Source organism: Anopheles merus, chromosome 2L (genome assembly GCF_017562075.2).
Source record: "Anopheles merus strain MAF chromosome 2L, AmerM5.1, whole genome shotgun sequence".
NCBI classification, from domain to species: Eukaryota; Metazoa; Arthropoda; class Insecta; order Diptera; family Culicidae; genus Anopheles; species Anopheles merus.
The window spans coordinates 46346942-46360881 of NC_054083.1; the positions used below are offsets into that span (position 1 = coordinate 46346942).

A 13940-nucleotide genomic window follows, 5' to 3' on the forward strand; every position below is an offset into this window, starting at 1 on the left:
ATGCGGTAGCTGTGAGATAAAACTTGTAATTCCATTGAAAGTAAGAAGCTTACATCATCTCACGTGTGATGCGTGCGTCATGCGTAGCTGAAAAACAAACAGTAGCGGATTAATGGTTCGGGGGCCCTAGGCGGTAGGACGAGTTGAGGCCCCCTGTAAATAGTGTTCGGTTAAACAGTAAACTTAAAATGCCGTCGGGGGGGGGGGGGGGGGTGCAAACGATTCGCCAGCCTCGGGGCCCCAACGTCCATCTTTCCGGGGCCCTTGTTGCTATTTATCTGTCCATATGGCATACTATAGACTAGCGATCTATGGGGGCCCCAGGCGACCGCCTAGTCCGCCTACCGTTAGATCCACCACTGAAAACAAATATCAGTGAAAGTTACAAATGATTACACGCAAAAGGTGGAAAGGAAGTAAGGAGCATTACAATGGGTAGAGATAAAAACAAAAGCATTAAAAAAATGAATAAACTTCTTTTTTTCTATTTGGCGTAACGTTCTACGCGGACACTCATGCTGGCTTGTACAGGCTTTTGAGACTTAACTCATTACTTAACGGGGGGACGGTTCATTTCAGGCTTGAAAGGACGCTCTATTTCGTGTTGACGACTGTACCACTGGACCGATGCTTAAAATTATATGAACTGGAAAAATGATTGTCTTGTAAATACAGTCTGAACTCACTGGTTGATGTTCCGATTCCCTGGCAACTATTGAATATGTGCTTTTTAGTTGGCCCAGTTTTTCCATACAAACATATTTTGATAATTTTCTTGGCAAGCCATGAGATTTTTGGAAAATTTTCAAAAACTAGTTTTCCATACAAATGCATGCTTATTAACTGAACTGTCAGCCAACGATCGAGTGTTCAACTAAAAAGCATGCCAACTAAAAAGCGTTCAACTATTGAATTCTGACTGTAATATTATATTATTGCGCCCTCTATCAATATCACGTGGTACTATGATGTGAGTCAGGAATGTCAAATTGTTTTGACCTTTAGTGTACAGTTAGAATTCAATAGTTGAACGCTTTTTAGTTGAACCAAAGTCTATATAATACAGAGGTCGAGTCATCCAGAACATTTGATCAAAAAGCGTGGGAAAGTTTTGACAGCTGGATGAGAAAGCTTCAATAGTTTCATCGCAGCAAGCATTGAGGTTTTAGTTGCTGTGCATGCAGTGGTCTAAATAAAAATGCAGTGGCCAGCTAAAAAGCACATATTCAAATGTTGGCAGGGAATCGAAGTTCAACCAGTGAGTTCGGACTGTATAAATGGAAGAGGATAGGGTCCAATTCCACTTTTTTTCTAATCAATTTTGAACTAGAATGTCGTTATAAATTTCAATTTCCAATTTCCGTTCACATTTGAAATGGTTCACTGTAACCATACACAACGTATTTAGTGTAATGTATACTATATTTGTCTTAGATACATAAATCTTATAAATCTTAGAAGACCTTCAATCAAACATCTTTAAATGCTTCATTATGCAATTTCACAATAAACCTTCACTGACCAATTATTCTTTTCTTATTTCAGAAACTACAGCCTCAACCGAGTACAAGTAAGATACGAAACATCATGTAAGATAGCAGAGTAATCATGTATTCGAAAAGCGATAAAAACCTCCAACACTTTGCAAAAAAAAAATACTTAGGTTCTCCTATTTCCCCAGCGATATCTATCCTACTAACGAATATCATGATGAGGTAGTTCTTCCAATTTCCCCCACGTGTTGATGTTGGTCATTAATCGGAGCAAAGTTTCAATACGTCGAAATCACTTTGGAGACGCTCCTATTCAGTCTCATATTAATCTGCGGCAAACCATCAACGGCCTAGCGGCACTGGCGTAATGATCTGTAGCTTTTTTAACATGACACATTAAAAAACATGTTCTTATTGCACAGCATTTGTCATACTCCGCTGCACAATAATAAAACAAAAACACACACACACACAATCATTATCGCTTACCTTGGATATAGACTCTTAAGAGGTGCTTCCTGTCTGCAACACACGTCTTTCTTTAATCAATGCCCGCAACTACCGCTTTAACCGCTCACGGTGCAATAGAAACCACCTGCAAGCTAGCTCTGTGCTCAGCCCCCCAGGTGGTGACATTTCATCTCTTCATTCTAATGCACCGTTGTCACCATCTTCATACACACACACACACACACCTGATTTACTGTTCCCGGTTACTGTCTTCATTTCATCGTAATGCCGCTACAAAATACGATACGATGTGCGAGGAGACGCCGAACCCAGAGCCCACAGCACACCCCACACACAAACACACCGTAGGCTGCCCGGGACACTGTGTTGGTATTTCATTTCTTTCATTCTGACTTTCATTAAAAGTGTAATAAGACCGGAAAACTGATTTCCCCCGATGCTCACGGCGGGGTGGCCATTCCCGCTCCCGGCTGTGTGTGGCAACGACACAGCAGAGCAGCGTACAGTCAGAGCGCCTGCTGTCAGCAAGCCGGGCCCCATGGCCTCCAATCCCTCCCAACGTCAACAGTCCGAGCGCTGCGTATCACGCCGTGTCAGTTCGTCATGTGTCAGGGAACGACGTCACTAGGAGTTGTGCTGACAAAAGAGTATGGAAAACGATCATCTTGGTTTCATTCGTCCAGCGGGAACGAGACAGGACAGAACGACGAGTTTTGTTGCTGTTTCTTAAAATACACAAACCACTCAGGCACACTCAGTGGGACAGTTGGCACAAGATTAAGGGGCACACGATAATTCAGACGCTAAAGAATGTTGCTCGGAAACAGAGACCCATTGGCAGGAGGAAAGAAGTACAGAAACAAAACGCGGCTGCTTCTTCTGTTCACTATCTCTCTGCCTCTTCGAGTTGACACTAGAGGGCGCTTTGAATGCATACCATTGGGTGGCGCTATTTGACAGGTACTTGTAGTGAACTGTCACTAACCCTGCTTCGCCTTTGGGTAAATTCAAAGCACTTAATATTCTGAACCGCTCAACCGGGCATCGTGATTTTGATGAATAGCGTATCCCCCTGTTCGGGCGATTCTGAAGTGTCCTATCTACCAGCTCTCCAGCTCCAGCTCCACCCTCAGACGAAACTTTCGACAATCGATAACCTTTGTCAAAACCCGTATCTTTCGTAAGCGGTGGCGGGGGGGGTGGGAGCAAACTTTCGATTCAAAATTAACCCGCACTTTACGGTTGACTTTTTGGCACGGGACTTTTTGGCACGGGACTTTTTGGTGTGGGACATCTGTAGGATGTAGGATAGAGATATTTTGACGAAGGTTTACACAACCCGTTACGCTGGAGCTGCCAGGCAATGCGGACGAGCTTACGCGAAGCTTTCCAATGTACGCACAGTGCTTCTAACGTCCCCTCCTATTGAAATGTGCAGTTTTGTTGAAGCTATATCACACACAAATAAAAAATCCCACTCATTGACATTCCTACGTTGAGGTGTAATTTAACATAGGAAAACCCACCCACCAGCCAGTTCGGTGCTTCTTCAATGAAACGCTTTCATGCGAGACCACATGTCATCGGCATGTAATAAAATAGCCGTTTTCTCCGGCTACACGACACACGACACCGCAGCATCTCTGTGCCGCTTGCCTCCAACATCGGCAGATTCGTGGGACAGATGTTTCACATATTTATTGCATGTTAAACATTCGGACCCCTTTGGAGGAGGTGGCGGGCACAACGATTTGGGATAACGTATCACAATGGTTTCGCAATCTCGACCACCACCAGCACCGTCCCAAAAGCGAAACCGTCTGCTCCTAATCAAGTGGATCGGACGGACAAGATGGGAAGTGAGAACCCAATCGTCGATCGCAAACACACCTTTTTGGGCAGCTTTTGCGCTGTAGCGCCCATGGAAAGGTTTTCGAGCAGCCTTTTCTTTTCCCCAGCATGTATAAACCTTTTTTTTTGTATTTTTTGTGGTGTTATTTTACTTCTGTTTTACGAAGGAAACTGATTTGTCTGCTCCGGGGGACAAGACACCAGTGCTAAATCTGAACCTTCTGATCATAATTTCTTCAAACACCGATTTTTCGCTCCGACTTTTTTGCTTCCAGCGCAGGAAGCATAAGGCACACAGGGTTCTAGTTTTTCCTCCGCTCATTTCCAAGATGGACACGGCACCGGAACGGTTTGCTGTCCCTCCACACCCCCCCCCTCCCATTTTGCTTCCCCCAGGACTGCCTCCGTTTGATTGCGGCAATGAAGCGTCCAAGAATTGAAGAAAGTCAGAAGATATTCATTTGTAACCTCACCCGTTACACCCGGGGAAGGAAAATGATTTTTTCCTTCCCACCTCGCAGCCCTCGTAATCTCAGATTGGATTCTTTCGTCCATATTTTATCGCTACCCGCCGTTGGCCGGTGGTGTTCTCTTTTGTTTTGTACTACTTTTGCTTTTTCGGAAAGGCAATCCTTTTCTTCCAGGCATGCGATCGAGTCTTGCCTCTTGGAGGAATTTCTCCATTCAAACTTGACCTTTTTTTTTCTCTTTACTCCTCCGTTTTACTTTGCTTCCAAATTTTGTGTATATGTTTTTTTTTTTTTACTTTTATTCTGTACACTTTACCTTTTTTTACATCCACTTTCCACAGCCACTGAATGGGAGTTTTTCTTTTCGGTTTGAAAGGCTTTATCGCATCGTTCTAACGCCAACCACCAATGAGAGCTGAACCGTAACCACAGAAAGGATTGTTCATCAAGGGAACAATACAAACGGGAGCAGCAAAACCCGAACACAAGAACACTACTCTCAAATGACACTTCTTTGGCTTGGCATGGGGACCCACCATTACCACTCACCAGGATCGATTGCAGCCGACCGGGGAACATCTAACCAGGGAAGGGTTTCTTAAGCAATATGTCCCTCAAACCCGACACTGTCGTTATTCTTTATCGTACCCGATCCCAGAAGGATCGACGACGACGATGATGATGATGATGGTATGCGAATGGTATGCGAATGTTGACAAAGTAGAAGTAACGCACACAACGTAAGAACGAAGGAAAAACGCCATAGCTCAAATCATAGAAAATGCTGTGTCTTTCCATTTTTTTTATGTCCTCCTCCTTTTTTTTTTTTTACTAGATTTGTAAGCAACCAATCCCTTTTTATCTATTCTCGGAAGGCTTTTCTTGATTGAAACACCTTTCCGATTGAATCCGATCCTCTGAATTTCCATGGCTCTCCCCTTTCCCGGTAGTGCTACCATCCGGACGCAACCCGGTGTGGTGCAAAAGTGCAAAGCAAACCAACCCCCAAAAGCCCCAACGGTGTGTAACGTAATACTGACCTAACTTTGCTTCGGGGCATCGCTTCCACTTTAGTCTTCCTCGTCGGAAAACCGACCGGTAATGAGAATATTGGTATCGACGTGGCAAGTGTGAGGCGGGCAATTTAGGGCTCCTCCGTGCGCGGTTCGTTCGATATCAATCGGCCTTCGGGTTTTTGTACACCAGGTTCGTACTCCGGCATTATATTTCACCATTTTGAAAAAGTTCAAAACAGAAGCACCAGTACACTTTTGAATAGAGAGAAGAAGAAAAAACCCCTACACCTTTCCGCATCGTCTCTATTACCGTGTTGTGGGGCTGATTTTGCTGCTGCTTTTCGTTTTTGCCAGGGTGAGCGATAAATCATTCCCGGAAAAAAGTGCACCCCACTTCTGAGGAAGTACATATCTAAGCCCGGAAAGGAGGGTCGAGAGTGGAAAAAAAACCCAACAACCAGTTTAATATTACTTTTGTCAGCACGAGCACGTGCGCGCGCGCGCGCTCTAGCGTACGCCTGTCCAAGGAAATAATCTGCTTGCGGGAAAACAACAACAACGACTGAGCAAGCTGCTCCAAAATAAGGCGACACCCATCATCCATCTTGCGCGCGGGAAAAAGGGGCAGCACGCTGTGTGTGGTTACCCCTAGCAACCGAACAATCGCCGGTTGACCGGGCGTCGCTTCGAAGAATCATATAAATCTTCATTTTCACCAAACGGTGGTGGTGGTGGTGGTGGTGATGGCCACAAACAAAATCAGGAAGCTGCCCAGGGTGTGTGTTCATTTGGCGTGTGGCCGCTCCGGGAGGGCGTTGGTGCTGCTACCGAAAAAGCAAAACATCAAACCCTAGAAAGGGACTGGAACGAAGAGAGAGAGAGAGAGAGAGAGAGAGAGAGAGAGAGAGAGAGAGAGAGAGAGAGAGAGAGAGAGAGAGAGAGAGAGAGAGAGAGAGAGAGTGCGCAACACCGTCATCATCAATCAAACCAAGCGTTCATTCAAATCTGGCGTGCCCCTTCCAAAGGTAAAATGGGTTAGGGAGGGAGACTAGGTAATACAACTAACAGATGAAGAGTTTCGTTTCGCACCAGTTGGTGGCGGAAGCGTCTTAATTGAATGAGTTACAGAATCTGTCATCATTATAATGCTCTATTACGGACAAGCAGCGAGTTTGGAGAAGGGGAGATTTGGTCCATCGATCGAAGCTTCATTTCTCGTTTTCTAACAGTGGCTCAAATGTCCGAGGAGTTCGCCAACAGAAAGAAACGGTTGACAGTGTGTTCCTCTAAAAAGGAAGAAGTAAAACGTGTATCGCCATCGCTCAAGTGTGAATTAAATTTCCACTCCTTTCACACACCGGGAAATGGAGCATCCTGTTCAGCGTGATTGCTCGCGAAGATGACCGATCGAAGGATAGTGCACACATTTATCATGCTGCAGTGCTTCTCGGGGTGAAAATGAAAGAACTTGTGAAAACACATTAAGTAAACACACACACACACACACACTCACACGACATGTAGAGTGTCACTAGGTGGGGGGTTGTCGCCGACTGCTCGCTGAAAAATGGATGCACCAACTCCAGAGATTCTAGGGAAACGCAAATCAAGGCACACTTGACAGCTCACCCTTTTTTGACGAGATTTCTTCTGCTCAAGCGTGTGTCAGGCACCGGCAAAGAACACATGCAACGAGCTGTGGAGCAAACGACGAGTAAATCGTCCACCTAGTTTACGGTGAACACATTATCGCTCCTCCGAGAGGCGCATGGCTCTTTTTATGAACTCAAGAAAGCGTCCCGAATGATGGGCTGCTTCCCATCTGTATATCCTGCTTTCCCCCCCAACTGTTTAGATTGCGCTTCTCCATTTTCCACCCCAACACTTTCCAACGGTCCAAGGACGCTGGAATTGAATGCCCGTGCGGGCACGGCACTCATCCATCATCCGCGTGAGCTCAAGCGGAGTCTTTTTGCCGGCGTTAAGGTGCACCCATTACCACGGCAATGGTCCTCCGGGCTCTCTATTTTAAGTTCCATCAAAAGCGCACTTTCGCAGCAAAATAAGGAAACGGACAGGCAAAACTAGAACGAGCTAATCATGGCCAGTATATTTATCATCCGGAAGATGCCGCATTCGACGACCCACAACCGATACACAGGACGCGCCGCGACCAAGGCTGGAGATCCCATTTGCAAACCGCTCCCTAAGAAGAACCACCGCCCATGGCTCCTGCTCCTCCATTCATAGCCATGTTCTCCATTTTGCCTGCACGGCTTAACGGCGGAACAGCAGCAACAGCATCAACCCATCGTCCCCTTTGGCCGTGTTAAACCCATCAACATTTGACGCCCTTTTCAACACCCGCACACTCACCCGACAGTTGATCGTGCCAGGGGGGGGGGGGGGGGGGGGCGAATGAAACGTAAGAATCCTTGTTACTCTCAGCTTACACTTCCGAAAAGAAGGATGCTGAATGGCTGGCGCACTTTCGCCCGCAAGCCGGCAATGTGGGAACGCCGCATCCCAAAAGTCTCTCTTATGCTGTACTAAATAAACATATTGCGCGCTGTCATGATTCTGTCTGCACTCACAGACAGAGGCTTAGCGCCGTGTGTAATAGGATCGTTCCCTGCCAGTACCAGCAGGACGACGCATCCATCCTTCAGAACAACACGGAACCATGACGCATACAAGCGGATGCGTAATTTGATCGATGACTGATGATGCCGTCGTCGTCGTCGCTGCCGTCATCACATTTTGAAAGTAATTGAGTTCCATGGCTCCAAGCAGGGGGAGTGGGGGTTGTGTAGGACAGTCGGTCCTTGGTCCGTATCATAACAACAACCTTAAAGTGGCACCCAAGAGGGTAATATTGTGTAAACAAATATCCCACCGACCGGGAGTCTTTGATTTAATTACGCACACATCGTAATAGGCTTCTTCACCGGTTCTTCACCAAGGAATCGCTTTGATTGGGTGAAACAGGGGACTCAAACAGGCGTGGCGAACAACACGATGAAAGAAAGCTTTCGGTAAAGCTGTTGTTGTTCAACGACACAATTAAAAGTTGTTAGCCTGGCACTCCGATCTGATTCTCGTACATCGCGGGACCGACATTGAAGTGGATCATTTGCTGATGAACAGTAAGTAATCGCATTGAGTTTCACAGATATGCAAAGTAGCTCAAGTATGCAATCGAAGCGGCGCGTTTGATTCCAGCAAATGAGTTCATAAAGACACTTTGACATTTGTCTGGCTGTGAATTGTATTTACCAACGAGCGACATACGATACCGTTTTGCTAGTAAACCGATACCGAGAGTTTGCGCTAAATAGTATACTCAACCCGTGCACTTTCGTTTAACGCCACTTAACACCTACGGCATTGGCTACCCGTTTCCCCTTCCGACTCGCACAGCTGTACTGTACTGGCGCTTCTAATTAGCATCGCTGCAAGCAACACCATCAATCGCGCATTGTTTGTACGCAAACCCGTGATCCCGTGGGTAATTTGAAGCCAGCCAAACGCAGCTCTATATACATGGTACAAAAATCAATAGGGGTGTCCTAATACGGGAGAGAGCATTTAACAAGAAGAAGCCCCCACGCTCACACACAGAGCCCTCTCACCGATTTGAACATCAATCCCAAAGCCCACTTCCGATTAGTGGAGCAGCACAGCCACACTTAATCGGACCTCAATCGAAACGTCAATGCGTCTGCCTATTAGCGGTATCGGTTAATGGGTGCACCGCCCCGTCCTCCCCTTTAACTTCGGGGTAAAGGCGCGACCCCGAAATTGTCCATTCGTGTACTTCAAACCCGCAAGCTAATATTCATTACCGATTCAATTGTTATGCAAAATATCTTCTAATTGGCTGCATCTGTGCTCTTCACCCGTTGCGCCACTTAATGGATGCCGCGGAGAGTTAAGTGGCGTGGCCCGGTAGGTGTCCTGCCGCAGCATCGGCACCGGATGAAAGGCTAACCATTTGCAGGAGGAAGGCAGTAGTAGTAGGAGTAGCAGCAGTGCCGGTGGACAGAGCTTTACAAATTGCACCCAAGTTTGCTGCTCGTGGGTCACCGGGATTTGTGCAATTGAATGTTGCGATCAACCCGTGTATTCAAAATGCATCAGGCCCCTCAATTAATGAACCCTTTTTTTGGGAGAGCAGAGAACGGGAAAGCAAACAGGGAGGAGGTATCATTCAGCGGCACGTGGTAGTGAAGCAGCGAAATACTCCCGACAATTAAACGCAATCCGAACGGTAACGCATCAAAACTTTATTCAGCTTGATTGAAGCGAATTGAAACCAGCGGCAGGCGACAGTATATGGATGGATGGACGCGAAGAAGCTGCCATGATGGACAGTTCGAACGCCCCAAAATGCACGCCGTTGTGCTTCTAAGCGCGCTTCACGTCAACATCGAACAACAGGCTGTGATTTTTTCTACACTCACCAACCATCACCAACCATCGGCACCGGTCCGGTGAAGAATACAGCATTGATTATCTTCATTATCATTCACGCCACTCGCTTCCACCCCTGCTCCCTCTTTTCAGGGGCAGTCCGGGGGTGTTAGAAATGGATGCAGGCGGTGGTTCGGTTTTGTTTGTGTTCTATGATTTGATTTTTCATTCCCAACGCAACACACGTCCCAGCAGCAGTGGTTCGTCCCAGTTGCAATCAGAATTCCACCGAACCGTGCTGACAAGCACACACACACACAACTACCGTGCAGGACTCCCGTCCCGTTAATGTCATATGTGTGGCGTGCGCGCGCCACCCGGACTAAACCAACGCGCCCGAGGGGTCATCCAAGGGGGGGGGGGGGGATAAGCTAAAGGTCACGCGAGCCTGTAGGGAAATTGTAGTGGCCCGAGCGCCCGGGCAATCAAGCTTCATGGACCTCTTCCAGACATGCCCGCACACATGAAAATCAATAGTCGCAACAGCAAATGCAATAACTGCAGTGTCCGGCGGGTGAAGTGCCCCGAATCCCATAAACACACACACACACAGAGTGAGGGACACTGCAGTGTCCGGCGGGTGAAGTGCCCCGAATCCCATAAACACACACACACACACACAGAGTGAGGGACAGTTTACTTGTGTTTCGTTTAAATTGCAAAAGCATGCAGCGACTGCAACGACCCGGCACGGGAACTGCAGCAGTGTGTAACATTAGTGGCAGCAGAAGAGCGGGCTCTTTGACCACCACCAACTCCCCGTAGCCCCTCCCCCCCCCCACCCTCCTGCTGGGAAAAGATGTAAGAACTGAAGCTGTAACTTTTACGCTGTAACGGCACAGCAGTGCAGTGCGCAAGTTGTGTGGGTAACCATACGCTTCGCATGGTCAGACATTGACCGAAGTGGGAAGCTCCAGGGGGGGGGGGGGGGGGGGGGTGAAAAAAAAACAAAAGCCAACAAACACTAATTCATCGGTCGAATGTTGGCCGCTCTCGGTCCAATCCTTGTTGTGTACCGCACTGTAACGATATCGAACTGATCCGGCATTGCTTGCTACCATCCACTATCCACCGAACGTGCTGCTGGCAAAGTAGATTGCAGCACATGGCAGCGCATCCATGTGCCCGGGCGCTCGGCACCCCGTACGCAGAATGCAAAACAATCAGAGTAATTATCACACACTGTGAATTGATTAAAGCTAACATGAAGAAATGTCGGTTGATTAGAGCGCACCAACGCACCGACCGGGCCTTGGGCACACAGGCCGAGCACGTCCAATCAGGCCTTGGAGCGGGCGTGAACATCGGCTCATCGGGGGTCACAAATTAATAAGCTTTTATTTACAAATCAAACCAAACGCATAATTAGCAGTGCTATGATAGGGTATGTGGCATGATGCCATGATCGAACACATAGACGCCCTGTCTGGCTGTGAGAAGGATTTTCAATGCCTGATTTCCAAACGTTGAAATCTAAACGCAGGTCGACCCGGTCTGGAATAGAGCGTAGAGCTTTCGTTCTATTCGACCCACGTTCATTCGCTCACTCGCACAGAGCGGGGAAAGCGCCAGATCGAGACACTTTCTAAACGGAATCATTGTTGCATTGTTTCACAAACATGTGATAATGAATCTATGCAATTCCACCCTCCTTCACACGGGAACTCGGAGCCGTTCTGGGACTGCAAAACGACTAAAGTATTTCCTTACAATCCTTACATCGATCACTGGTGGCGGGGGTCTGTTGTTTGTGCTTCATTTACATGCCGATTTCATCCTTCTGCTTGCTTCCTGCATTCCCGTTTTGTTCATCACCACCTCGCCACCCCCTGCTGGATTGCAACGTGTGTCTCACTTTCCCATCGATTGCTGCAAACATTAGACGGGCGGGCGCCCAACGGCCCAACGGGGAGCGTACCTTTAAAAACTCATTCCATTTATGCTTTCCGGTATGCCTCCCGGCGCGATACCTGCATCGGATCGGTTCGGGTTCCACCTGTACACACAGACTTGGTCTGCCTTGCAAAAAGGGACAGGGCAGGAGACACGGACACGAACAAGACGCCCTTTGGCGTAATGGAATGGTTATCAATTGCTCTGAAGCAACAGCAGCCCGCAGCGTGGGACGGGAACTGGGAACGAAAGGGAAGCAGAGCAGCCATTCGGTGCGATTAAAAATAGAGCTCACTCATAATGGGAAATTCCCGATTGCAAGGTTTCGAGGACAATGTGTAGTAGTACACTTTAATCATCTGCCACCATTCGCCCGGTAGAACCGTATCGGTTCACGGTCGGTGCTTTTATCAATATTGGAAGTCTGTTTTTTGCATTTCGGGATTTTGTATTTCAAAACAGTTGTGCGAGTTACGTTTCAAGCATTTACATTCGTGATCGTCATGAGGGATGATGAATTGATGCTGAGTGGAGGCGTTGAGGGAGTGATAGACAGCAGGATTGAAAGCGCAGGCTGTTACAGGCTACAAATCAGCTGTTGTATTTAAATACCGTAAACACAGAGAGCAGAGAGTTAATGATGTCGATTGAATAGTAATAATAAACAACGTAGAACTCTAGAAAACGAGCAGGTGCATTAACGCAAGCATGATGATATCGATTGAAATATCACATAAAGACTGTTTAATAAGTACACATTTAGCCAACAATCGATCTTTCGCACAATAGCGCTTTAATAGTGACTAAAAATATTTATATTAAGCAGCTGATGTCAAACTGGTAGCATAGTTTTAGGCGTTCTTCATGAAATATAGCGCCATTGAGAAGTTTCGCATTATCAGTCATACTATTCAATTTGAAATACTCTTTACTGCGACTTTGCTACTTAAGATAAACCAATGATAAAAACATATCAAAATCAACCCTTCATTCAGTTTCTTCAACGAAAATTGTAACATAATTGAAATCAAATCATCAGCTTCAAAACATCAGCTTATCACAACTCCGGATGAAGCAATAAAACTCTCAACCAAAAATCCCTATTTTCCTATTTTCAATTCAATCTGGATGCTTCAACCAGTCCACACACACACACACACACACGTCCCGTGTCCTGTCGTGCGACAAACATCACGAACTTTTCGTATTTTTTTCGGACTTTAAAAACTCCTCCCGTATTGAAAGCTCCACCCACATCCACCGTCGCATCTCCTCTCTGAATGGAAGTTTTATCAGCCTGTTGATGACATTTATCAGCAAATTTTCACACAGTTCACTAATTTTACGCTCACAACAACAATAGCACACCAGCTTGGCCGACCAAATAAAGTTATCCCTTTTCTATAAACGCAATCGCAAACGGGAACTCCCTTCCACTAAGCCGGAACTGCGGAGGTAAAAACCGTCCGTGAAAATGTTCCCGATTTGCAAACTCCGGGCCCTCCTCCGCCGCACCAGTGGATCCGTCGGGGGATAATAGCAGCTTCTCTCTTCACACCGGGCATGACTGTTGGGTTGGGGAATTTTCGGGGAACCTTTTCCATACTGTCCAACGCCCGACCCGAAATGTCACCAGCTCTGGCACACACACACACACCCACCCACCACAGACCTAGACCTACTAGGAGGTGGAACTGAAGGCAAATGCAAACATATTTCCCCAAACATGCGCCCCTCCAAAGGTTTTCTCCCAATCGTCTTCTCGATCGCAATCACCAGCCCACCTCTGCATCCACTCACACACACACACACACACACACACACAGCATCTCATAAACACATCCTTAGTCGGGTGATATTAGGGGGGGGGGGGGGGAGTAGCGCACGGGACGGGCGAAAAAGCAAATCAAGCGCACCAAATTGGTACCCTTTTCAAAATGGGCAAAACTTTTCTAATTCTCTCGAACCAATTTCTAGCATTCGACTGAATCTAGCTGGCTGAGCTCTGTTTGACTCCGTTGTATAGGGTTGGTAGGGTTTCGCCTATCGCCCTTAAGTCAGTTGCTTAACTTCCAAGGAACGAGGCCTCCCTTGGAAGATCCTTCGAAACTCCATCGAGCCTTGCTTGCCTGTTGTATCGCGAAATGGAAGCCTTTTTTTTGTGTTGTTGCTTTTCCACCGTGTCTCGTGAAGCGTCAAGACCGAACGGATCCTGCTCCCAACAGGCGGGGGCGTTGGAGCTAGGCAATGGTCTGCGATATTGCCACACGAAT

At 47.1% G+C, this 13940-nt stretch overlaps 1 protein-coding gene across 6 annotated transcripts in view; it reads left to right on the forward strand.

The window, feature by feature from the left end:
* LOC121593474 overlaps window positions 1–13940 on the forward strand; it is an 86610-nt gene that overhangs the window by 22453 nt on the left and 50217 nt on the right. For all 6 annotated transcript variants that reach the window (XM_041915817.1, XM_041915815.1, XM_041915816.1 and 3 more), the window contains exon 3: window positions 1546–1570. The gene's annotated coding sequence lies outside the window, so the exon portion shown is untranslated. The remainder of the gene's footprint in view (window positions 1–1545; window positions 1571–13940) is intronic.